Source organism: Oryx dammah, unplaced genomic scaffold (assembly GCF_014754425.2).
Source record: "Oryx dammah isolate SB20612 unplaced genomic scaffold, SCBI_Odam_1.1 HiC_scaffold_2, whole genome shotgun sequence".
In the NCBI taxonomy this organism is placed as follows: Eukaryota; Metazoa; Chordata; class Mammalia; order Artiodactyla; family Bovidae; genus Oryx; species Oryx dammah.
The window spans coordinates 134,749,013-134,763,656 of NW_024070186.1; positions in this window are offsets into that span (position 1 = coordinate 134,749,013).

Consider the following 14,644-nt stretch of genomic DNA (forward strand, 5'->3'; position numbering starts at 1 on the left):
TTCCCATGAGGAGCAAATGTAGGTCCATTGCCCTCCTTGTCTCATTTATAGGTTATAATTTTCTTATAATTATTTCAATTATTATAAGAGGAGCCTGTAACAAGTTCCCCCTGGATTTGAGCAGATTTTCTTTCTTTTGGGTTTTGCATGAAAATCAATAATTTTCCCTAAAGACATCCAGCAACTATAGTCTAAACATATACAGAGTTCAAGGAAAGCTGTACATAAGCTTTTGTGAATTGTTGGCTCACTCTTGTTGGAAAGTGAATTCTGCCTGCAAGAGACTACTGTGCATTCATCCTGACTCTTGTGTCAGGCTGCCAAGTTTATATCTTTTAGACACTGAGCAGATCTTAAAAAGAACATTATACCTATTCCCTTAACTTCTTTTCATTTTCCTCTTGGAGTCAGGTAAGAGAGGAGGAACATTATTTTATCACTATAGGTTGATATATTTTTAAGCCTTTGAATGTTCTTTTAAAAAATCTTTTTTAAATAAACATTTTACATTTTCTTTAAGAAGGAAATGGGCATCAGCACTGACTCAATGGACATTAACTTGAGCAAACTCCAGGAGACAGTAGAGGACAAGGAAGCCTGGTGTGCTACAGTCCATGGGGTCACACACCACGACCCCATGGAGCCAGACACGACTTAGTGGCTGAACAACAACAATATTTCTCTTGTCACTCAACAAATATTTATTGAATCTTTTGATATGCCAGCCTCTGTGGTAGAGTTGGGATGGGGAAGAATGTGAGTCTAAGTGAGACTGCTCTTGCCTTAAAGGCACTCTGAGTTTAGTGGAGGACAGGCAATGTGAGAAAAATCTATCTATCATGAAACATATTTGAGTAGCAGGGTGAGAAACATGGGGTAGCAGTGAAGAGGAGTGAAAGATCCACTCTGCTTGGGAAAGTTTTGTGAAAGTAACATTTACACTGGGTTTTGAAGAACGAATAGGAGTTTATTAACTGTTGGAAAGTACGTCCAGAATAGGGAAAAAACCCAGCATATGTAGGGGAAAAATTAAAGCTGCCTCTAGTGTATTTGAGGAGTGGTGAGAAGTACAAAATTACTAGGCAGAGATAAAAGGGATATAGCATTGGATAGAGAGATACGAAGAGTTAGGCTTGTATCTAATCCGGAATGATTTTGATTGCTCTGCCAAGAAGCTTAGACATTACTGTGCAGATAATTGGGAGCCTTTGAAGGGTTTTCTTCGTGGGGTTAACATGATGAAATTTGATTTTCAGAAAGATAATTCTGGAGGTCAGGAGACATGGAAAATTTCTTCGAGAGGGAAGTCTGCTAGATTTTTAGTCTGCTAGTATGTGTGTGTGTGTGTGTGTGTGTGTTAGTTGCGCAGTTGTGTTGGATGCTTTAAGACCCCATAGACTGTAGCCTACCAGGTTCCTCCATCCATGGGATTCTCCAGGTAAGAATACTGGAGTGGGTTGCCATTCCCTTCTCCAGGGGATCTTCCTGATGCAGTGATTGAACCCAGGCCTCCTCCATTGCAAGCAGATTCTTCACCATCTGAGCCACCAGGGAAGCCCCACAGATTTCCAGTAAGGAATCTTAATAAGAATCCATTTAAAAGTTGAAGAGGACCAGCACTAAGGCTGTGGCATCTGAGACAGAAGTAACCTGATATGTTGACAATTTGACTGATAGTCCAGTGAGGGAGGGAGTAGCTGATGCTGACTCCAAAGCTTTTGTCTTGTTCAATCAGTTCCGCGGATAGTGAAGATATCAGGCAAGATAGACAAGAACAGAAGTTGCTTTGGGGTGGATTCGTGGGTAGGAGTGGGTTGGGAAATCCTGGATTGTAAACAGCGAGAGAGATGATACAGTCTGTGGCAGAGACCAGGGGTTAGCTCACTCAGCCTCCGTTTCACCCAGTTTCCATGTGACCTGCTGTTTTATATCAGTCTGCTATTAATACAATGCAATACTACTCCAGATCTACATGTCCCAGCCCTCACTGTGGCTCCCCATCACATATCCACTTCTGAGCTTTAGAAGGTGGAGGTGGACATCCTGCAGCAAATACCACACTCCTGTTACTTCAGCCGTTGCCACTGGTAAGTCTGACCTTGGGCGTTTGTTTCTTCTGTGGCAGCTGTAGTAGTTTCCAATGTCCAATCTTCAGCCTGACAGTGTTGAAAGGAAATGTGGAGAACACTCATCTTGCTGGCAGAGGTTATGGAAGAGGGGGCATGATAGCTCTGGAGCTAGCAGCCTCCTGCTTCTCCAATCTCCTGATTAAGAGAGAGGCAGTGTCTCCCATGCACATAGTTCCAGAGTATTTTTCCTGGGAGCTTAGTGTAGGGCCTTTTCCTCTAGTTTTCCCACAGTTCTCTTTTGTTTTTTGGCCATGTCACAGTTTGCGGGGGTCTTAGTTCCCTGACCAGGGATCAAAACTGGGCCCTTGGCAGTGAAAGTGCAGAGTTCTAACCACTGGACCACAAGGACTTCCCTCCCCACAATTGTCAAAGCACCAGAATCTTATTTTCTTAGCCTAACTAGAATGCTTTTAGTTACCTATATCTGAAAGTAAAAAGTGTTAGTCACTCAGTTGGGTCTAACCCTTTGCGATCCCAGGGACTGTCGCCCACCAGGCTCCTCTGTCTATGGAATTTTCCAGGCAAGAATATGGAAGTAGGTTGCCATTCCCTTCTTCAGGGGATCTTCCCAACCCAGGGATTGAACCCAGGTCTCTCCCCTGCATTGCAGGCAGATCCTTTACCATCTATATCTGAGCCCTCACCAGTACACCTTCAAATGTAAAAAAAAAAAAAAAAATCAGAGAATTCTTTAAAGATTGTTCTCTTTACAAAATCATTAAGTATGTTTGACATATTTGGCTACTACTGACACCGCAATAGTTTTCTCCATTGTGAGATTATGAACAGCATGACCTTCTCATGAATACCTGTGAGTGTCCAGTGCCTAGAACAGTGCTTGGCACTTGATGGTGACCAATGCATTTTTAGGTTTCATTGCATTTAATTGAATTGACTGAACAATCTGTGCTTCTCCTAATAGTGTCATATAATACATTTGGCAATCTCTCTAACTCTGATAGTTGTTTTATATGATAAATTGCCCATATTGTTAGTGTTTAAAAAGCTTTGATCTTAAATTTCTTCAGAATTCTCAAATGCATGCCATCTGGCTTCAGTGACTCATGGAAATTTAATGTCTTGAGTTGTATTCACCACCTGTTGTTTCTTTTTTTAGATTTATGCTAGTGAATCATATTTGCTTTCAATGAAAAGTAATTCTTTAGTAAAAATGCTACATTTATCCTGTCAGGGATGATCACTGATTGAGTAATACAGAAAACAATTCAGCCTTCCTTAATCCTTAATTACTCCTGTCCTCTCCAGGGCGGATACGATTGCATTTTGAGTTCTTCAGCAATCACCAGACAGGGATCACTCTCAATGCTCAGACTATTCTTGTAGAGGAGTGGTTTTTCACCTTAAGGTTTTATCTGAATTTGGTTATTTTCATCTTTTTGCATTTTAGCAGTATTCATATCTTATGTTCTATGTCCATATTACTGTCTCTTCCATACGTTGTGTTTCTTCTTAGAGGCATTTATGGTTTTAATATTTTCAGTGGTATGGGGTCTTCAAAATGTTCCCTACACAATCTTGTATAATAAGTTAACTAGAAGGACAGATGAAGATGGGACATGGATACACCTTCTTGTACCTCTCAGGATACCTTTGTATCTATCCAGGATACCTTTGGTATCAACTTGAACTGGCTGAAAGATAAGTGGAGTCTATTAAGAAGTACTTAGATACCAAAGGCTTCAGGTACAGTTTAAATGGAATTCTCCCATTTCTTGGTGATTTTCGTGATCCGCCTCATTTGTGTTGGCTTCATCTTTAGGCTGACTTTTCCATAGTTCTAAGACAACCATTAACTGTAACAGGAGTTGTATGCTGCCTTATCACATACATTGTACAAAACTCCTAAGCTTTGCTTTCTCATTGAACCACCCTTTAATAAAGCGGAAAATGAGTTCATCTCTGGAATAACTGCATGAGCTGTACTTCATGAGTGTTCCCCAATGAGGGAAATTTGAATGGATTTGGGGAAGGAAACTATGGTATCTCTGCTTTCTATGACCCTGTTTGCCATGGCCTGAACTAGACTTCAGAAGGTCAATTGGGCAATTTCTCCATATCCTTAAGGTCAGAATAACTTAGTATATATTGTTGCATCATTTTTGCTGTGTTAATTTTTCCTGTTTCCTCTGTAACAATGCAAAGTTTAAAGGCATATTTTATCTCTTTTATTCCTTTATTATTGATGCTCACCAGCTACCACAAGAGTCTCCTCACTGTAGAAAGCCAATACATATTGACTCTCTATCTAAACGTCATTCTGATTAAATGGCCTTAGAATTATGTGATTTTCTATTTATAAAATTTTTTAATAGTTTTTGTCCATGCCATACACAGGCACGTGGTGTCTCAGTTCCTTGTCTGGGGAGCAAACCCATGCCCTTGACAGTGGAGACACAGAATCTTCACCACTGGACTGTCCTTGTATAATTTTTGACTTAGGCTTTGCCTCTTGGATCATACTGAGCCAGAACTAGGTCATCAGTCAATTATTAAGCCCCCATAATAGCAGCCCACCAGGCTCCCCCATCCCTGGGATTCTCCAGGCAAGAACACTGGAGTGGGTTGCCATTTCCTTCTCTAGTGCATGAAAGTGAAAAGTGAAAGTGAAGTCGCTCAGTCATATCTGCCTCTTAGCAACCCCCTGGACTGCAGCCTACTAGGCTCCTTCATCCATGGGATTCTCCAGGCAAGAGTACTGGAGTGGGTTGCCATTGCCTTCTCCATTTCTACTGCTACAGCCCCTTATCTGTGGGATGCCTCCTCTATCTGTTCATCAAACCATTATGAAACACCTGTGAGGATCCCAGGATGACTGAAGTTCATGACCTGCTTTTGGAACTCCACAGGCTAATGAAAGAAAGGTTTACATGCAGATATTGGGTCGGCCAAACATTGGGATTTTACATAATATAGAACTTTTTGGCCCAACCCAATAGTAATGTGGTGTGTACAGGATACAAATACGCATCAGAGTTAATCCAAGCTCCCAGAACAGGAAACTTAACAAAAATTTTCCCTGAGACAGTGATTCCTGTGAATTGAAAAAAAAAAAAAGTATAACAGGCATTGCATCAGAGGTGGCAACATGGACAGAGGCCACGTGATAGAACCTAGATGTTAAGCTAGTATAGTAGTATAAATACATTTCTTTTTAATTTTCCCCCATTTTTTTCCCCTTGTGATGAGAACTTTTAAGATTTATTTTCTTAGCAACTTTCAAATAGACATCCAATATTAGAATCTGCCTGCAATGCGGGAGACCTGGGCTAGATCCCTGGGTTGGGACGATCCCCTGGAGAAGGGAAAGACTACCCATTCCAGTATTTTGGCCTGGGGAAGTCCATGGGGTCGCAAAGAGTTGGACATGACTGAGCAACTTTCATTTTCTTTAGGAGTGACTGATTTGATCTCCTTGCTGCCCAAGGGACTCTCAACAGTCTTCTTCAGCACCACAGTTTGAAAGGATCAACTGCTTCTGTGCTCAGACTTTTTTATTGTCCAGCTCTCACATCTGTACATGACTAGAAAAACCATAGCTTTGACTGTATGGACCTTTGTAGGCAAAGTGATGTTTCTGCTTTTTAATATGCTGTCTAGGTTTTTCATAGCTTTTCTTCCAAGGAACTGGATGTCTTTTCATTTCATGGCTGCAGTCACTGTCCTCAGTGATTTTGAAACCCCCCAAAATAAAGTCTCTCATTGTTTCTATTTTTCCCCCATCTATTTGCCATGAAGTGATGGAATCAGATGCCATGATCTTAGCTTTTGAATGTTGAGTTTTAAGCCAGCTTTTTACTCTCTTCTTTCACCTTCATCAAGAGGCTCTTTGGTTCTTCTTTGCTTTATGCCATAAGGGTGGTGTCATCTCTATGTATGAGGTTATTGATGTTTCTCCTGGCAATCTTGATTCCAGCTTGTGCTTCATCCAGCCTGGCATTTTGCATTGCATATTCTGTGTATAAGTTAAATAATCAGGGTGACAGTAGACAGCCTTGACATACTCTTTTCCCAATTTGAACCAGTCTGTTGTTCCATGTCCTGTTCTAACTGTTGCTTTCCAACCTGCCTACAGGCTTCTCAGGCGGCAGGTAAGGTGATCTGGTATTCCCATCTCTTTAAGAATTTCCACAGTTTGCTGTGATCTACACAGTCAAAGACTTTAGCATAGTCAGTGAAGAAGAAGTAGATGTTTTTCTGGTATTCTCTTGCTTTTTCTATGATTAAGTGGATTTTGCCAATTTGATCTCTGATTCTTCTGCCTCTTCTAAATCCATCTTTTACATCTGGAAGTTCTCAGTTCATGTACTGAGAAGCCTAGCTTGAAGGATTTTGAGCATTACTTTACTAGCATGTGAAATGAGAATGGTCACCATGCTGTATATTATTGCATCCCAATGACTTATTTATTTTATAACTGGAAGTCTGTGTCTTTAGAGCCCCTCACCCATTTCACCAACTCCCCAGGCCACTCTCTAGCAACCACCAACCAACCAATCTGTTCTCTGTATCGCTGATTTTTTTTTCTTAGATTCTACACGAGATCACACATAATTTGTCTAACACATTTACGTACCTGGATCATTTAATATATCTGAGAAATTGATAAGAACAAGCTCATTTTTTATGCTCTGATTCAAGTGGTCTGGCTAAAATGTTGGTGACCTTTAAATCACTAATCTACATCAAGGAGAACAATTTCATCATGAATATACAAGTAAACCATAGTCCAAAAAAAAAAAAAAAAAGCCTAGGTGTATCTTTCTGTTCAGTGGGAAGAATTTTGAGCCAGACCTACATGAGAGGAAGCCAATTAAAGCAACTCATTGCCTGCAGTGACTGGAGAGGATCTCTCAGCAAAGCATCTTCCCAGTGGGGTCTCTATTCCTTTCTTTCTGGCCACAAATTCTCAACAGTTAACTCACTAAGTGGTGAGGTCAATAAAGTGGGGCATCCTTTTCTGTAGATGTCTTGGTGATAATACAACCCGGCCTGAAGAGAACATTCGCCTAGATTAGCTCATTATCCTTGAGATGAACTTCAGAACCATTTCTGTTCAGTGGAGAAAGGAGGATGAGATCACAGGGTACAAGGTGAGGCAGGACTGGAGAGCAGCCACTAGACCCCCAGGGGGAAAGCCTCATTCAGATGGTGTCAGCTCTGCCATCTTTTCTGTGGTTGGTTTCATCCTGAGGCCCTGACTTCTCTTTCCCAACTTTTAGCTCTTTCTTTGTGGTGGTGGGCAAAGTAATGTGGCCCCTCCCACAAGACACCCTCATTCTCTTTCCTAGAACCCATGATTTTGTTACCTGACTTGGCAAAAGGGACTTGGTTAAGGTGATTTATGTCGAGAATTTTCAAATGGAGGGATTATCCTGGATTTTCTGGGTGAAACCAATGTAATCACACGTGTCTTTACAAGGGGAAGAGGGAGGTCGGTGAGTCGGAGAAGGAGAGCTGTTGACAGAAGCGTAAATGTGACACAATCAGGATCCAAGGAATGTGGGCAGCCTTTAGGAACTGGGAAAGGCTCCCTCAGAATCTTCAGAAGGAATGCAGTTCTGTCAGCACCTGGATTTCAGCTCGATGAGACCTATTACACACTTCTTACTTCCAGAATTGTGAGAGACTAAATGTATGTTGTTATTAGAGGCTAAGTCTGTGGTTAACTTGTTTCATCAGCTGTACGAATTGAATACACCTCTCTTCACTTGATTTCCACGACCTGGGAGATCACCCCTGCCCCATCCGCCACCATCCTCCACCATGAAGTCTGTTCAGAGTCTTTGATTCAGTGGTTAATGCGGGGATATTGTCAGGATCAAACCTGTACCAGAGCTAGAAGTGGAATGCAAGCGACATCTCAAGACAAAGTAAGAACAACAGAGGGCTTGAGGTCAATCAAGTTTGAGACATACCGCCAGCAAAGTGTGGGAAGGAAGGGGAGGAGTGTCACCCAAAACGAACACTAACCATTGCAGGAATGGAGAGGCCAGGATGGTGCATGTGGCAAGGACAGCCAAGAACGTTTCAGCACGAATAAGAGAAACATGTTATGTGATTTTTTTAGGTTCCACAACCTCTGGAACACAGTGACCCAGTTATGAAGGCACTGTGATCTTTTCCCTTACTGTTAGAATATCTTTTGATGAATGTTTTCAACAAGGAGAAAATAAAAGTAATCAAGACATGAGAGCTTAGAGAAACAATCATATCTATCTATATACATACAAATATATTTTAATAATTGATGGAGGCTCACACAATACCTCAAAGTGCCTCTTAACATATGTCTTAAAAATGTTATTTCCCATTTGAAAGTGATACAGACCTAAACACTACAAAAGATCAGCTAAAATGATATGAATTATTCCCATATATTCTGTAAAGAATTTTCTTTTGCTTTTTAAAAAGCTATTTTGGTTTTAAAACATTTCTCAAAGATGTACAATAATACAGTTTTTAAAAAACATTTATCTTTATTAGCACCTCACTACCACTTTAAAATGTAGCTTGGGAAAGCATGATTATTACCATTTCATAGGAAATAGGCCCAGAGAAGATCCGTGACTTGCCAGAAGACTTAAACTTGTGAGGCGCTGAAACTTAAATTTTAACAGATATTATTACCTCATTAAATCCTCACAGCATGAGATGAAGCAAGTAAATGGTATATTATTTCATTTTAATATTGGGGAAATTAAAGCCAAATTGGTGAAGCAGTATTGCTAGCAAAATGTAGCAATGTGGAAGATTCTATACCTCATTGCCTTTTTCACTCCTAAGTACCTGAAACATTAAAGTTTTACTTCCTTTTTAAGACACAGTTTGTAATATGCCTCTTTTTTTCTGAAACGAAATCCCAGTTAAAATGCTGACAGAGTACTTAGCCGGGGAGTTCAGTGGCCTCTGCTCAGCTGACAGGCCCACAGAATTACCAAGGAGACAGGCCCTGGGACCAGGCCTGGACGATCCTTCCCCTGATTAACTGCACTAACTGCCATGTCCTTTTTACAAGCACTGACTCTGCAGATTGTGGGAGTTTCTGAAGCCATTCAGAAAACAGTCAAGTGAGGAGACGGGAAAGAGGCCTGAGGTAAACAGTGAGCATGGTACTTATTTTCCACTGACTGACAGGCAGTTGTTTCTTGGGTTACCACAGCTTCTGTTAAAATAGAATATCAATTCAAGAAGCCAGTTCTCCTCATGTCCTCAAGTTGGGCCCCCTTTGTATGCCTGAGAAAATGGAGGCTCCCTGTATGGCACCACCTCAGTACCTAACAAAGTGCGTTCTCTGGAACGCTTGTCCTGCTGGGAGGCCTGTGAAAGGGGCTTCTATGGTAAAGTAAGCTAAAAATTCTACCACCAGTTCCTCACTGATTAGATTCCAAAATGTACAAAAATATATTAAAAGCTTTGTTTGGCTAACAAGCAACTTTTTCTAAACTTATTGAATCATACAACACCTGCTCTCTGCCAGCATATAAAAACAAATATAAACCTTTGTGAGAAACAATTTCTTGTTTTTCATTAGAGTTTTTTAATCCTAAAAAAAATTTTTTTAGTGAGATTTCAGAAGAAAGATGATAAAGCTAAAAGGAGAAGAGTTGAGATTCTTGTGATTCTATTGCTCCCTAGGAGTGAAAAATCATAAAATGTCTTCAGGTCTTACATTGTCCATTTATAAAATAAATAACATTTTCCTCAACTCATGGTGTTGAGAAGTTTTAATCAGACTTTTACTAAAGTGATATAAGATTAAACAATTGAAACACCTTAAGCCATTTAGAAGAAAGTGAGACAGATTATTTTTCAGAAATGATGTTTTTAAACAGTATCTAATGCTTTGCTCATTTACAAGACCAGATCAGATAATCAACAAGGACTTACTCTATAGCACAAGGAACTCTATTCACTGTTCTATAATAATCTATATGGGAAAAGAATCTGAAAAAAATGAACATATGTATATATATATATAACTGAACCACTTTCTTGTAATCCTGAAATTAACACAACATTGTAAATCACCAATTTTGTAAATCACAACACTGTAAATACACCAATATAAAATAAAAATTAAATTAAAAATAATATAAGGCCAGATCATAGTATTCTTCATTTTTTTCAAATCTTTGGTGGAATTTAGTATTTTAATCCCATACATTAAGTTATGTATAGAATTTAGAGAGACAACTGGCATTTTTTTTTAACAGCTAAAAAAAGACATCTGAAGGATGAATGATGTGAAAACCATGAGAATATAGACAATTTGTTTTCTCACAGCCTAAATACATTGAGTTACTTCTCAAAGGCCAGTCTCATGAGAGAGGTAAAAATGTGTTTATTTAATTACTATATATAGGATAGCATGGAAACTATATTTCTTGGAATACTGAGCTGCCTGCCAAAACTGTCTTCTTATGTCTACTATCATTCAAATTAGATAGTTTAAAAAATAACAAATAGTTTAGAAGAACAAGTAATTCGGTAAGATTATACTATTAATTTACATCTTTTGATACTTTCCATCCATCTCATTTGCTGGGAGTTAAGGAGAGTGAAAAAGTTGCCTTAAAACTCAACATTCGGAAAACTAAGATCATGGCATTTGTCCCATCATTTCATGGCAAATGCATGGGGAAATAAGGGAAACAGTGAGAGACTTTATTTTGGGGGGCTCCAAAATCACTGCAGATGGTGACTGCAGCCATGAAATGAAAAGACTTGCTCCTTGGAAGAAAAACTAAGACCAGCATAGACAGCATATTAAAAAGCTGAGACATTACCTTGCCAGCAAAGTCCATCTAGTCAAAGCTATGGTTTTTCCAATAGTCATGTATGGATGTGGGAGTTGGGCTATAAAGAAAGCTGAGAGCCAAAGAATTGATGCTTTTGAACAGTGGTGTTGGAGAAGACTCTTGAGAGTCCCTTGGACTGCAAGGAGATCCAACCAGTCCATCCTAAAGGAGATCAGTCCTGAATATTCATTGGAAGGACTGATGCTGAAGTTAAGACTCCAATACTTTGGCCACTTGATGCAAACAGCTGACTCATTGGAAAAGACCTTGATCCTGGGGAAGATTGAAGGCAGGAGGAGAAGTGAAAACAGAGGATGAGATGGTTGGATGGCATCGCCGATTCGATGGACATGAGTTCAAGCAAGCTCCAGGAGTTGGTGATGAACAGCGAAGCATGGCGTGCTGCAGTCCATGGGTCGCAAAGGGTTGAACACGACTGAGCAACTGAACTGAACTGAAGGCAGACACGGTGCATGAAGAAAAGCTTTTGTATATTTCCTTGTTTTTGAAAACTACTTTATTCACTAGTTATTTTAACACCCGCCCTCAATCAATGCTTCACAGAAACATGCAATAAACACATCCATATTTGCCTTGTATTATGTTAGAGAATTAAAAATAAACTCCTTAAGATACAGATCCAGAAAGTTTGAGGATAGTATTTTTGTTCCAGCTTAATCACAAAAAAGCAATATAGAATATTTTAGTTCAATCTCTTCCACTTCTAGTGCTTCCCAGTTGTTAACTGAATGAAATGAGAATCTCATGCTTTTCCATTTAAGATCTCCCACAATCTGTTTTCTCCCTCATCCCATGGTTTAGTTCCCACGGGCCTGAAGGATCTAGTCTCTGTTCCAGCTAGCATCCCTTGGACATGCATTCTTCCTGTCTGCACTCTGTATCCATGCCTCTCCTCTCCAATTTCTCTTCCAGTCATCTGAAACCTATTACTATTATTAGAGGTTACAACATTTGCCCCAGGTCACTAAGCAAGGCATGGAAAAAGCTATGGTTCAAAACCAGGCACTGGTCTGTAGAGCCCACGGTCAACCACCCCACCAAACGGCTTAAATGCTGGAAGAGCTTTTAGTGTTTCTAAAATGCTGAAATGCTGATAGAGCTGGCCTTGCATTCTGGTTCTATGGTTCCCATCTGGATGATTTTGGGGTAAACATTGATCTCTCTAATTGTTATAAGAATTATAATAAATCTTTGATTAAATAAGATGATTAGCAATTGGTTAATTTAAACTTCAGTTAAGTAAGATGATTAGCAATTGGTTCAGTCCTTGGTCTGGACTGAAGACCCAGCAAATGCCAGCAGTTATTTTTACATCCTTACCCTGTTATATATATCATACATAAATAAATAAATTTCCTTCCTTCTTCCCTCCCACCCTCCTTTCCCTTTCTTCCCTGCTCCTCTCTCTCTCTTTCTCCCCTCCCCAGTCAGATTCTATGAATCTTGAGGGGGAGAAAAAAGTTTTATTCATTTTGTTCTTAAACTTTACAGGTGTTAAATATGTATTTTTGATTGATTGATTGATTGGTATTTAATCATTCTTTATATTTTGTGATAGAAAATTTCCGGTTGCTTACTAAGAACACTACCATCAAAAACTTATGTAATGTAATAGCTACCTATCCTATTATAGAACAGACACTTCTCAATAACATAGACATTTTAAGTAATCTTTTGGTAATTGTTAACATTCAGTAAATATTTTTAAATTTATCTTTCTTTGACAAATATGATACTCTAACAGCATTTATATTTTTGGCCGTCAAGATTTTTTTATGCCATAGGAAGTGTCTTGTTAATATTTTATCCTAGCATGGGCTGGTATGGTGATTAATTTAGTATTCACATGGATAGACACCACATGCACTTTTCTAGGTGTTTCACTATCATTTACTTTGGCTAATGGGCACTTAAAATCTTGCTGATTTTTCCCCAAAGACTTATAGTCATCTATAACATTCTTGAATAATTGGGCTTTAAGTGGAAGTTAAGAGGGCTGACTACTTCCAGATATGCCAAAATTTTCTACTAGTTTAAATTTAAAATTTGAATAACCCTTAAGATATCAAGTTTTGAAATTCAAGAAATTAAAAATTAATACTGTGAAATAAAGTGAAATAAAATGACTTGGATTTTGTTATTAGAAGCTATTTATAGAAGTTCTACTTTATAAAAATACTATTCGGTATTATTTTAATTCATACACTAAAGCAATAAAAACAACATCTGGAACCTAAAAATTGCTGCCAGAATAAATAAAATGTATCATTAAGACTTTTCAAGAAGTTTTAAGATATGCGCATTTCAACGTCAACTCTTCATATCTCCTCTAAAGCCATTTTACTTTCTTTAGATCAGCATGTCCATCGTGATGTTGATTGTCTAAGTATTGACTGACAGTTATTTGTGAGAAATAGTCTTTCATGTATTCAACTGTTTTTAAATCTAAGTCAGGATTTCCTGCAGTGGTGACTGGCTTTGAGTAGAGACAGATTGAAGTGTTTCTCCACCATGTAGCCCTTCTCCACTCTTGTAGTGGTTCCAGCTAATGGATGGGGAATGAATGGTGGTGGGTGGGAAATAGAAGAAGGCAGAAGACTATTTCTAGCTAATGTCTACCAACTCACAGGAAATATTTTTGTTTGTTTGTGTTTGGAGAAATGGCCTACCAAACACCAAGAGCAAAATATCAGTAACCTCTTATTTGTCATCTCTCACATCATCTTTTCTAATACCAACAACAACCCTTGTGAATTTATTATTAACCTCACTTTACAGATGAGGAAACTAAAAAGCTAATTCACAAATATTACATGTGAGTCAACAAAAGAATAATGACTTTAATGGAGGTCTTTGGCTTCAGGAGCGATGCATTTTCTTCTCTGTATATGACCTGAAATTTTCCTTGGAAGTGGAAAATAAAACCTTTGGCAAGTTAAAGAATATGTCCTCAGTGGTATTAATATTGTAATTGTGCTACATTATCATAACAGACAAGCAGTTTACCTAAATGACTGAAGTTAGCATGGCTTCTAAACATAGCCATGCTTAGTACTTTTGGCACTTAGGAAGAGAGCAAAAAGAACCAAGCAGATTAAAAAGGCTCTAAGAGCCAGCAAATTTGGAAAACTCAACAGTGGCCCCAGGACTGGAAAAGGTCAGTTTTCATTCCAATCTCAAGGAAAGGGAATGCCAAGGAATGATCAAACTATCACACAATTGCCCTCATCTCACACACTAGTAAAGTAGTGCTCAAAATTCTCCAAGCCAAGCTTCAGCAATATGTGAACCGTGAACTTCCAGATGTTCAAGCTGGTTTTAGAAAAGGCAGAGGAACCAGAGATCAAATTGCCAACATCCTCTGGATCATCAGAAAAGCAAGAGAGTTCCAGAAAAACATCTATTTCTGCTTTATTGACTATGCCAAAGCCTTTGACTGTGTGGATCACAATAAACTGTGGAAAATTCTGAAAGAGATGGGAATACCAGACCACCTGACCTGCCTCTTAGAAATCTGTGTGCAGTCAGGAAGCAACAGTTAGAACTGGACATGGAACAACAGACTGGTTCCAAATAGGAAAAGGAGTACATCAAGGCTGTATATTGTCATCCTGTTATTTAATTTATGTGCAGAGTACATCATGAGAAACACTGGGCTGGAAGAAGCACAAGCTG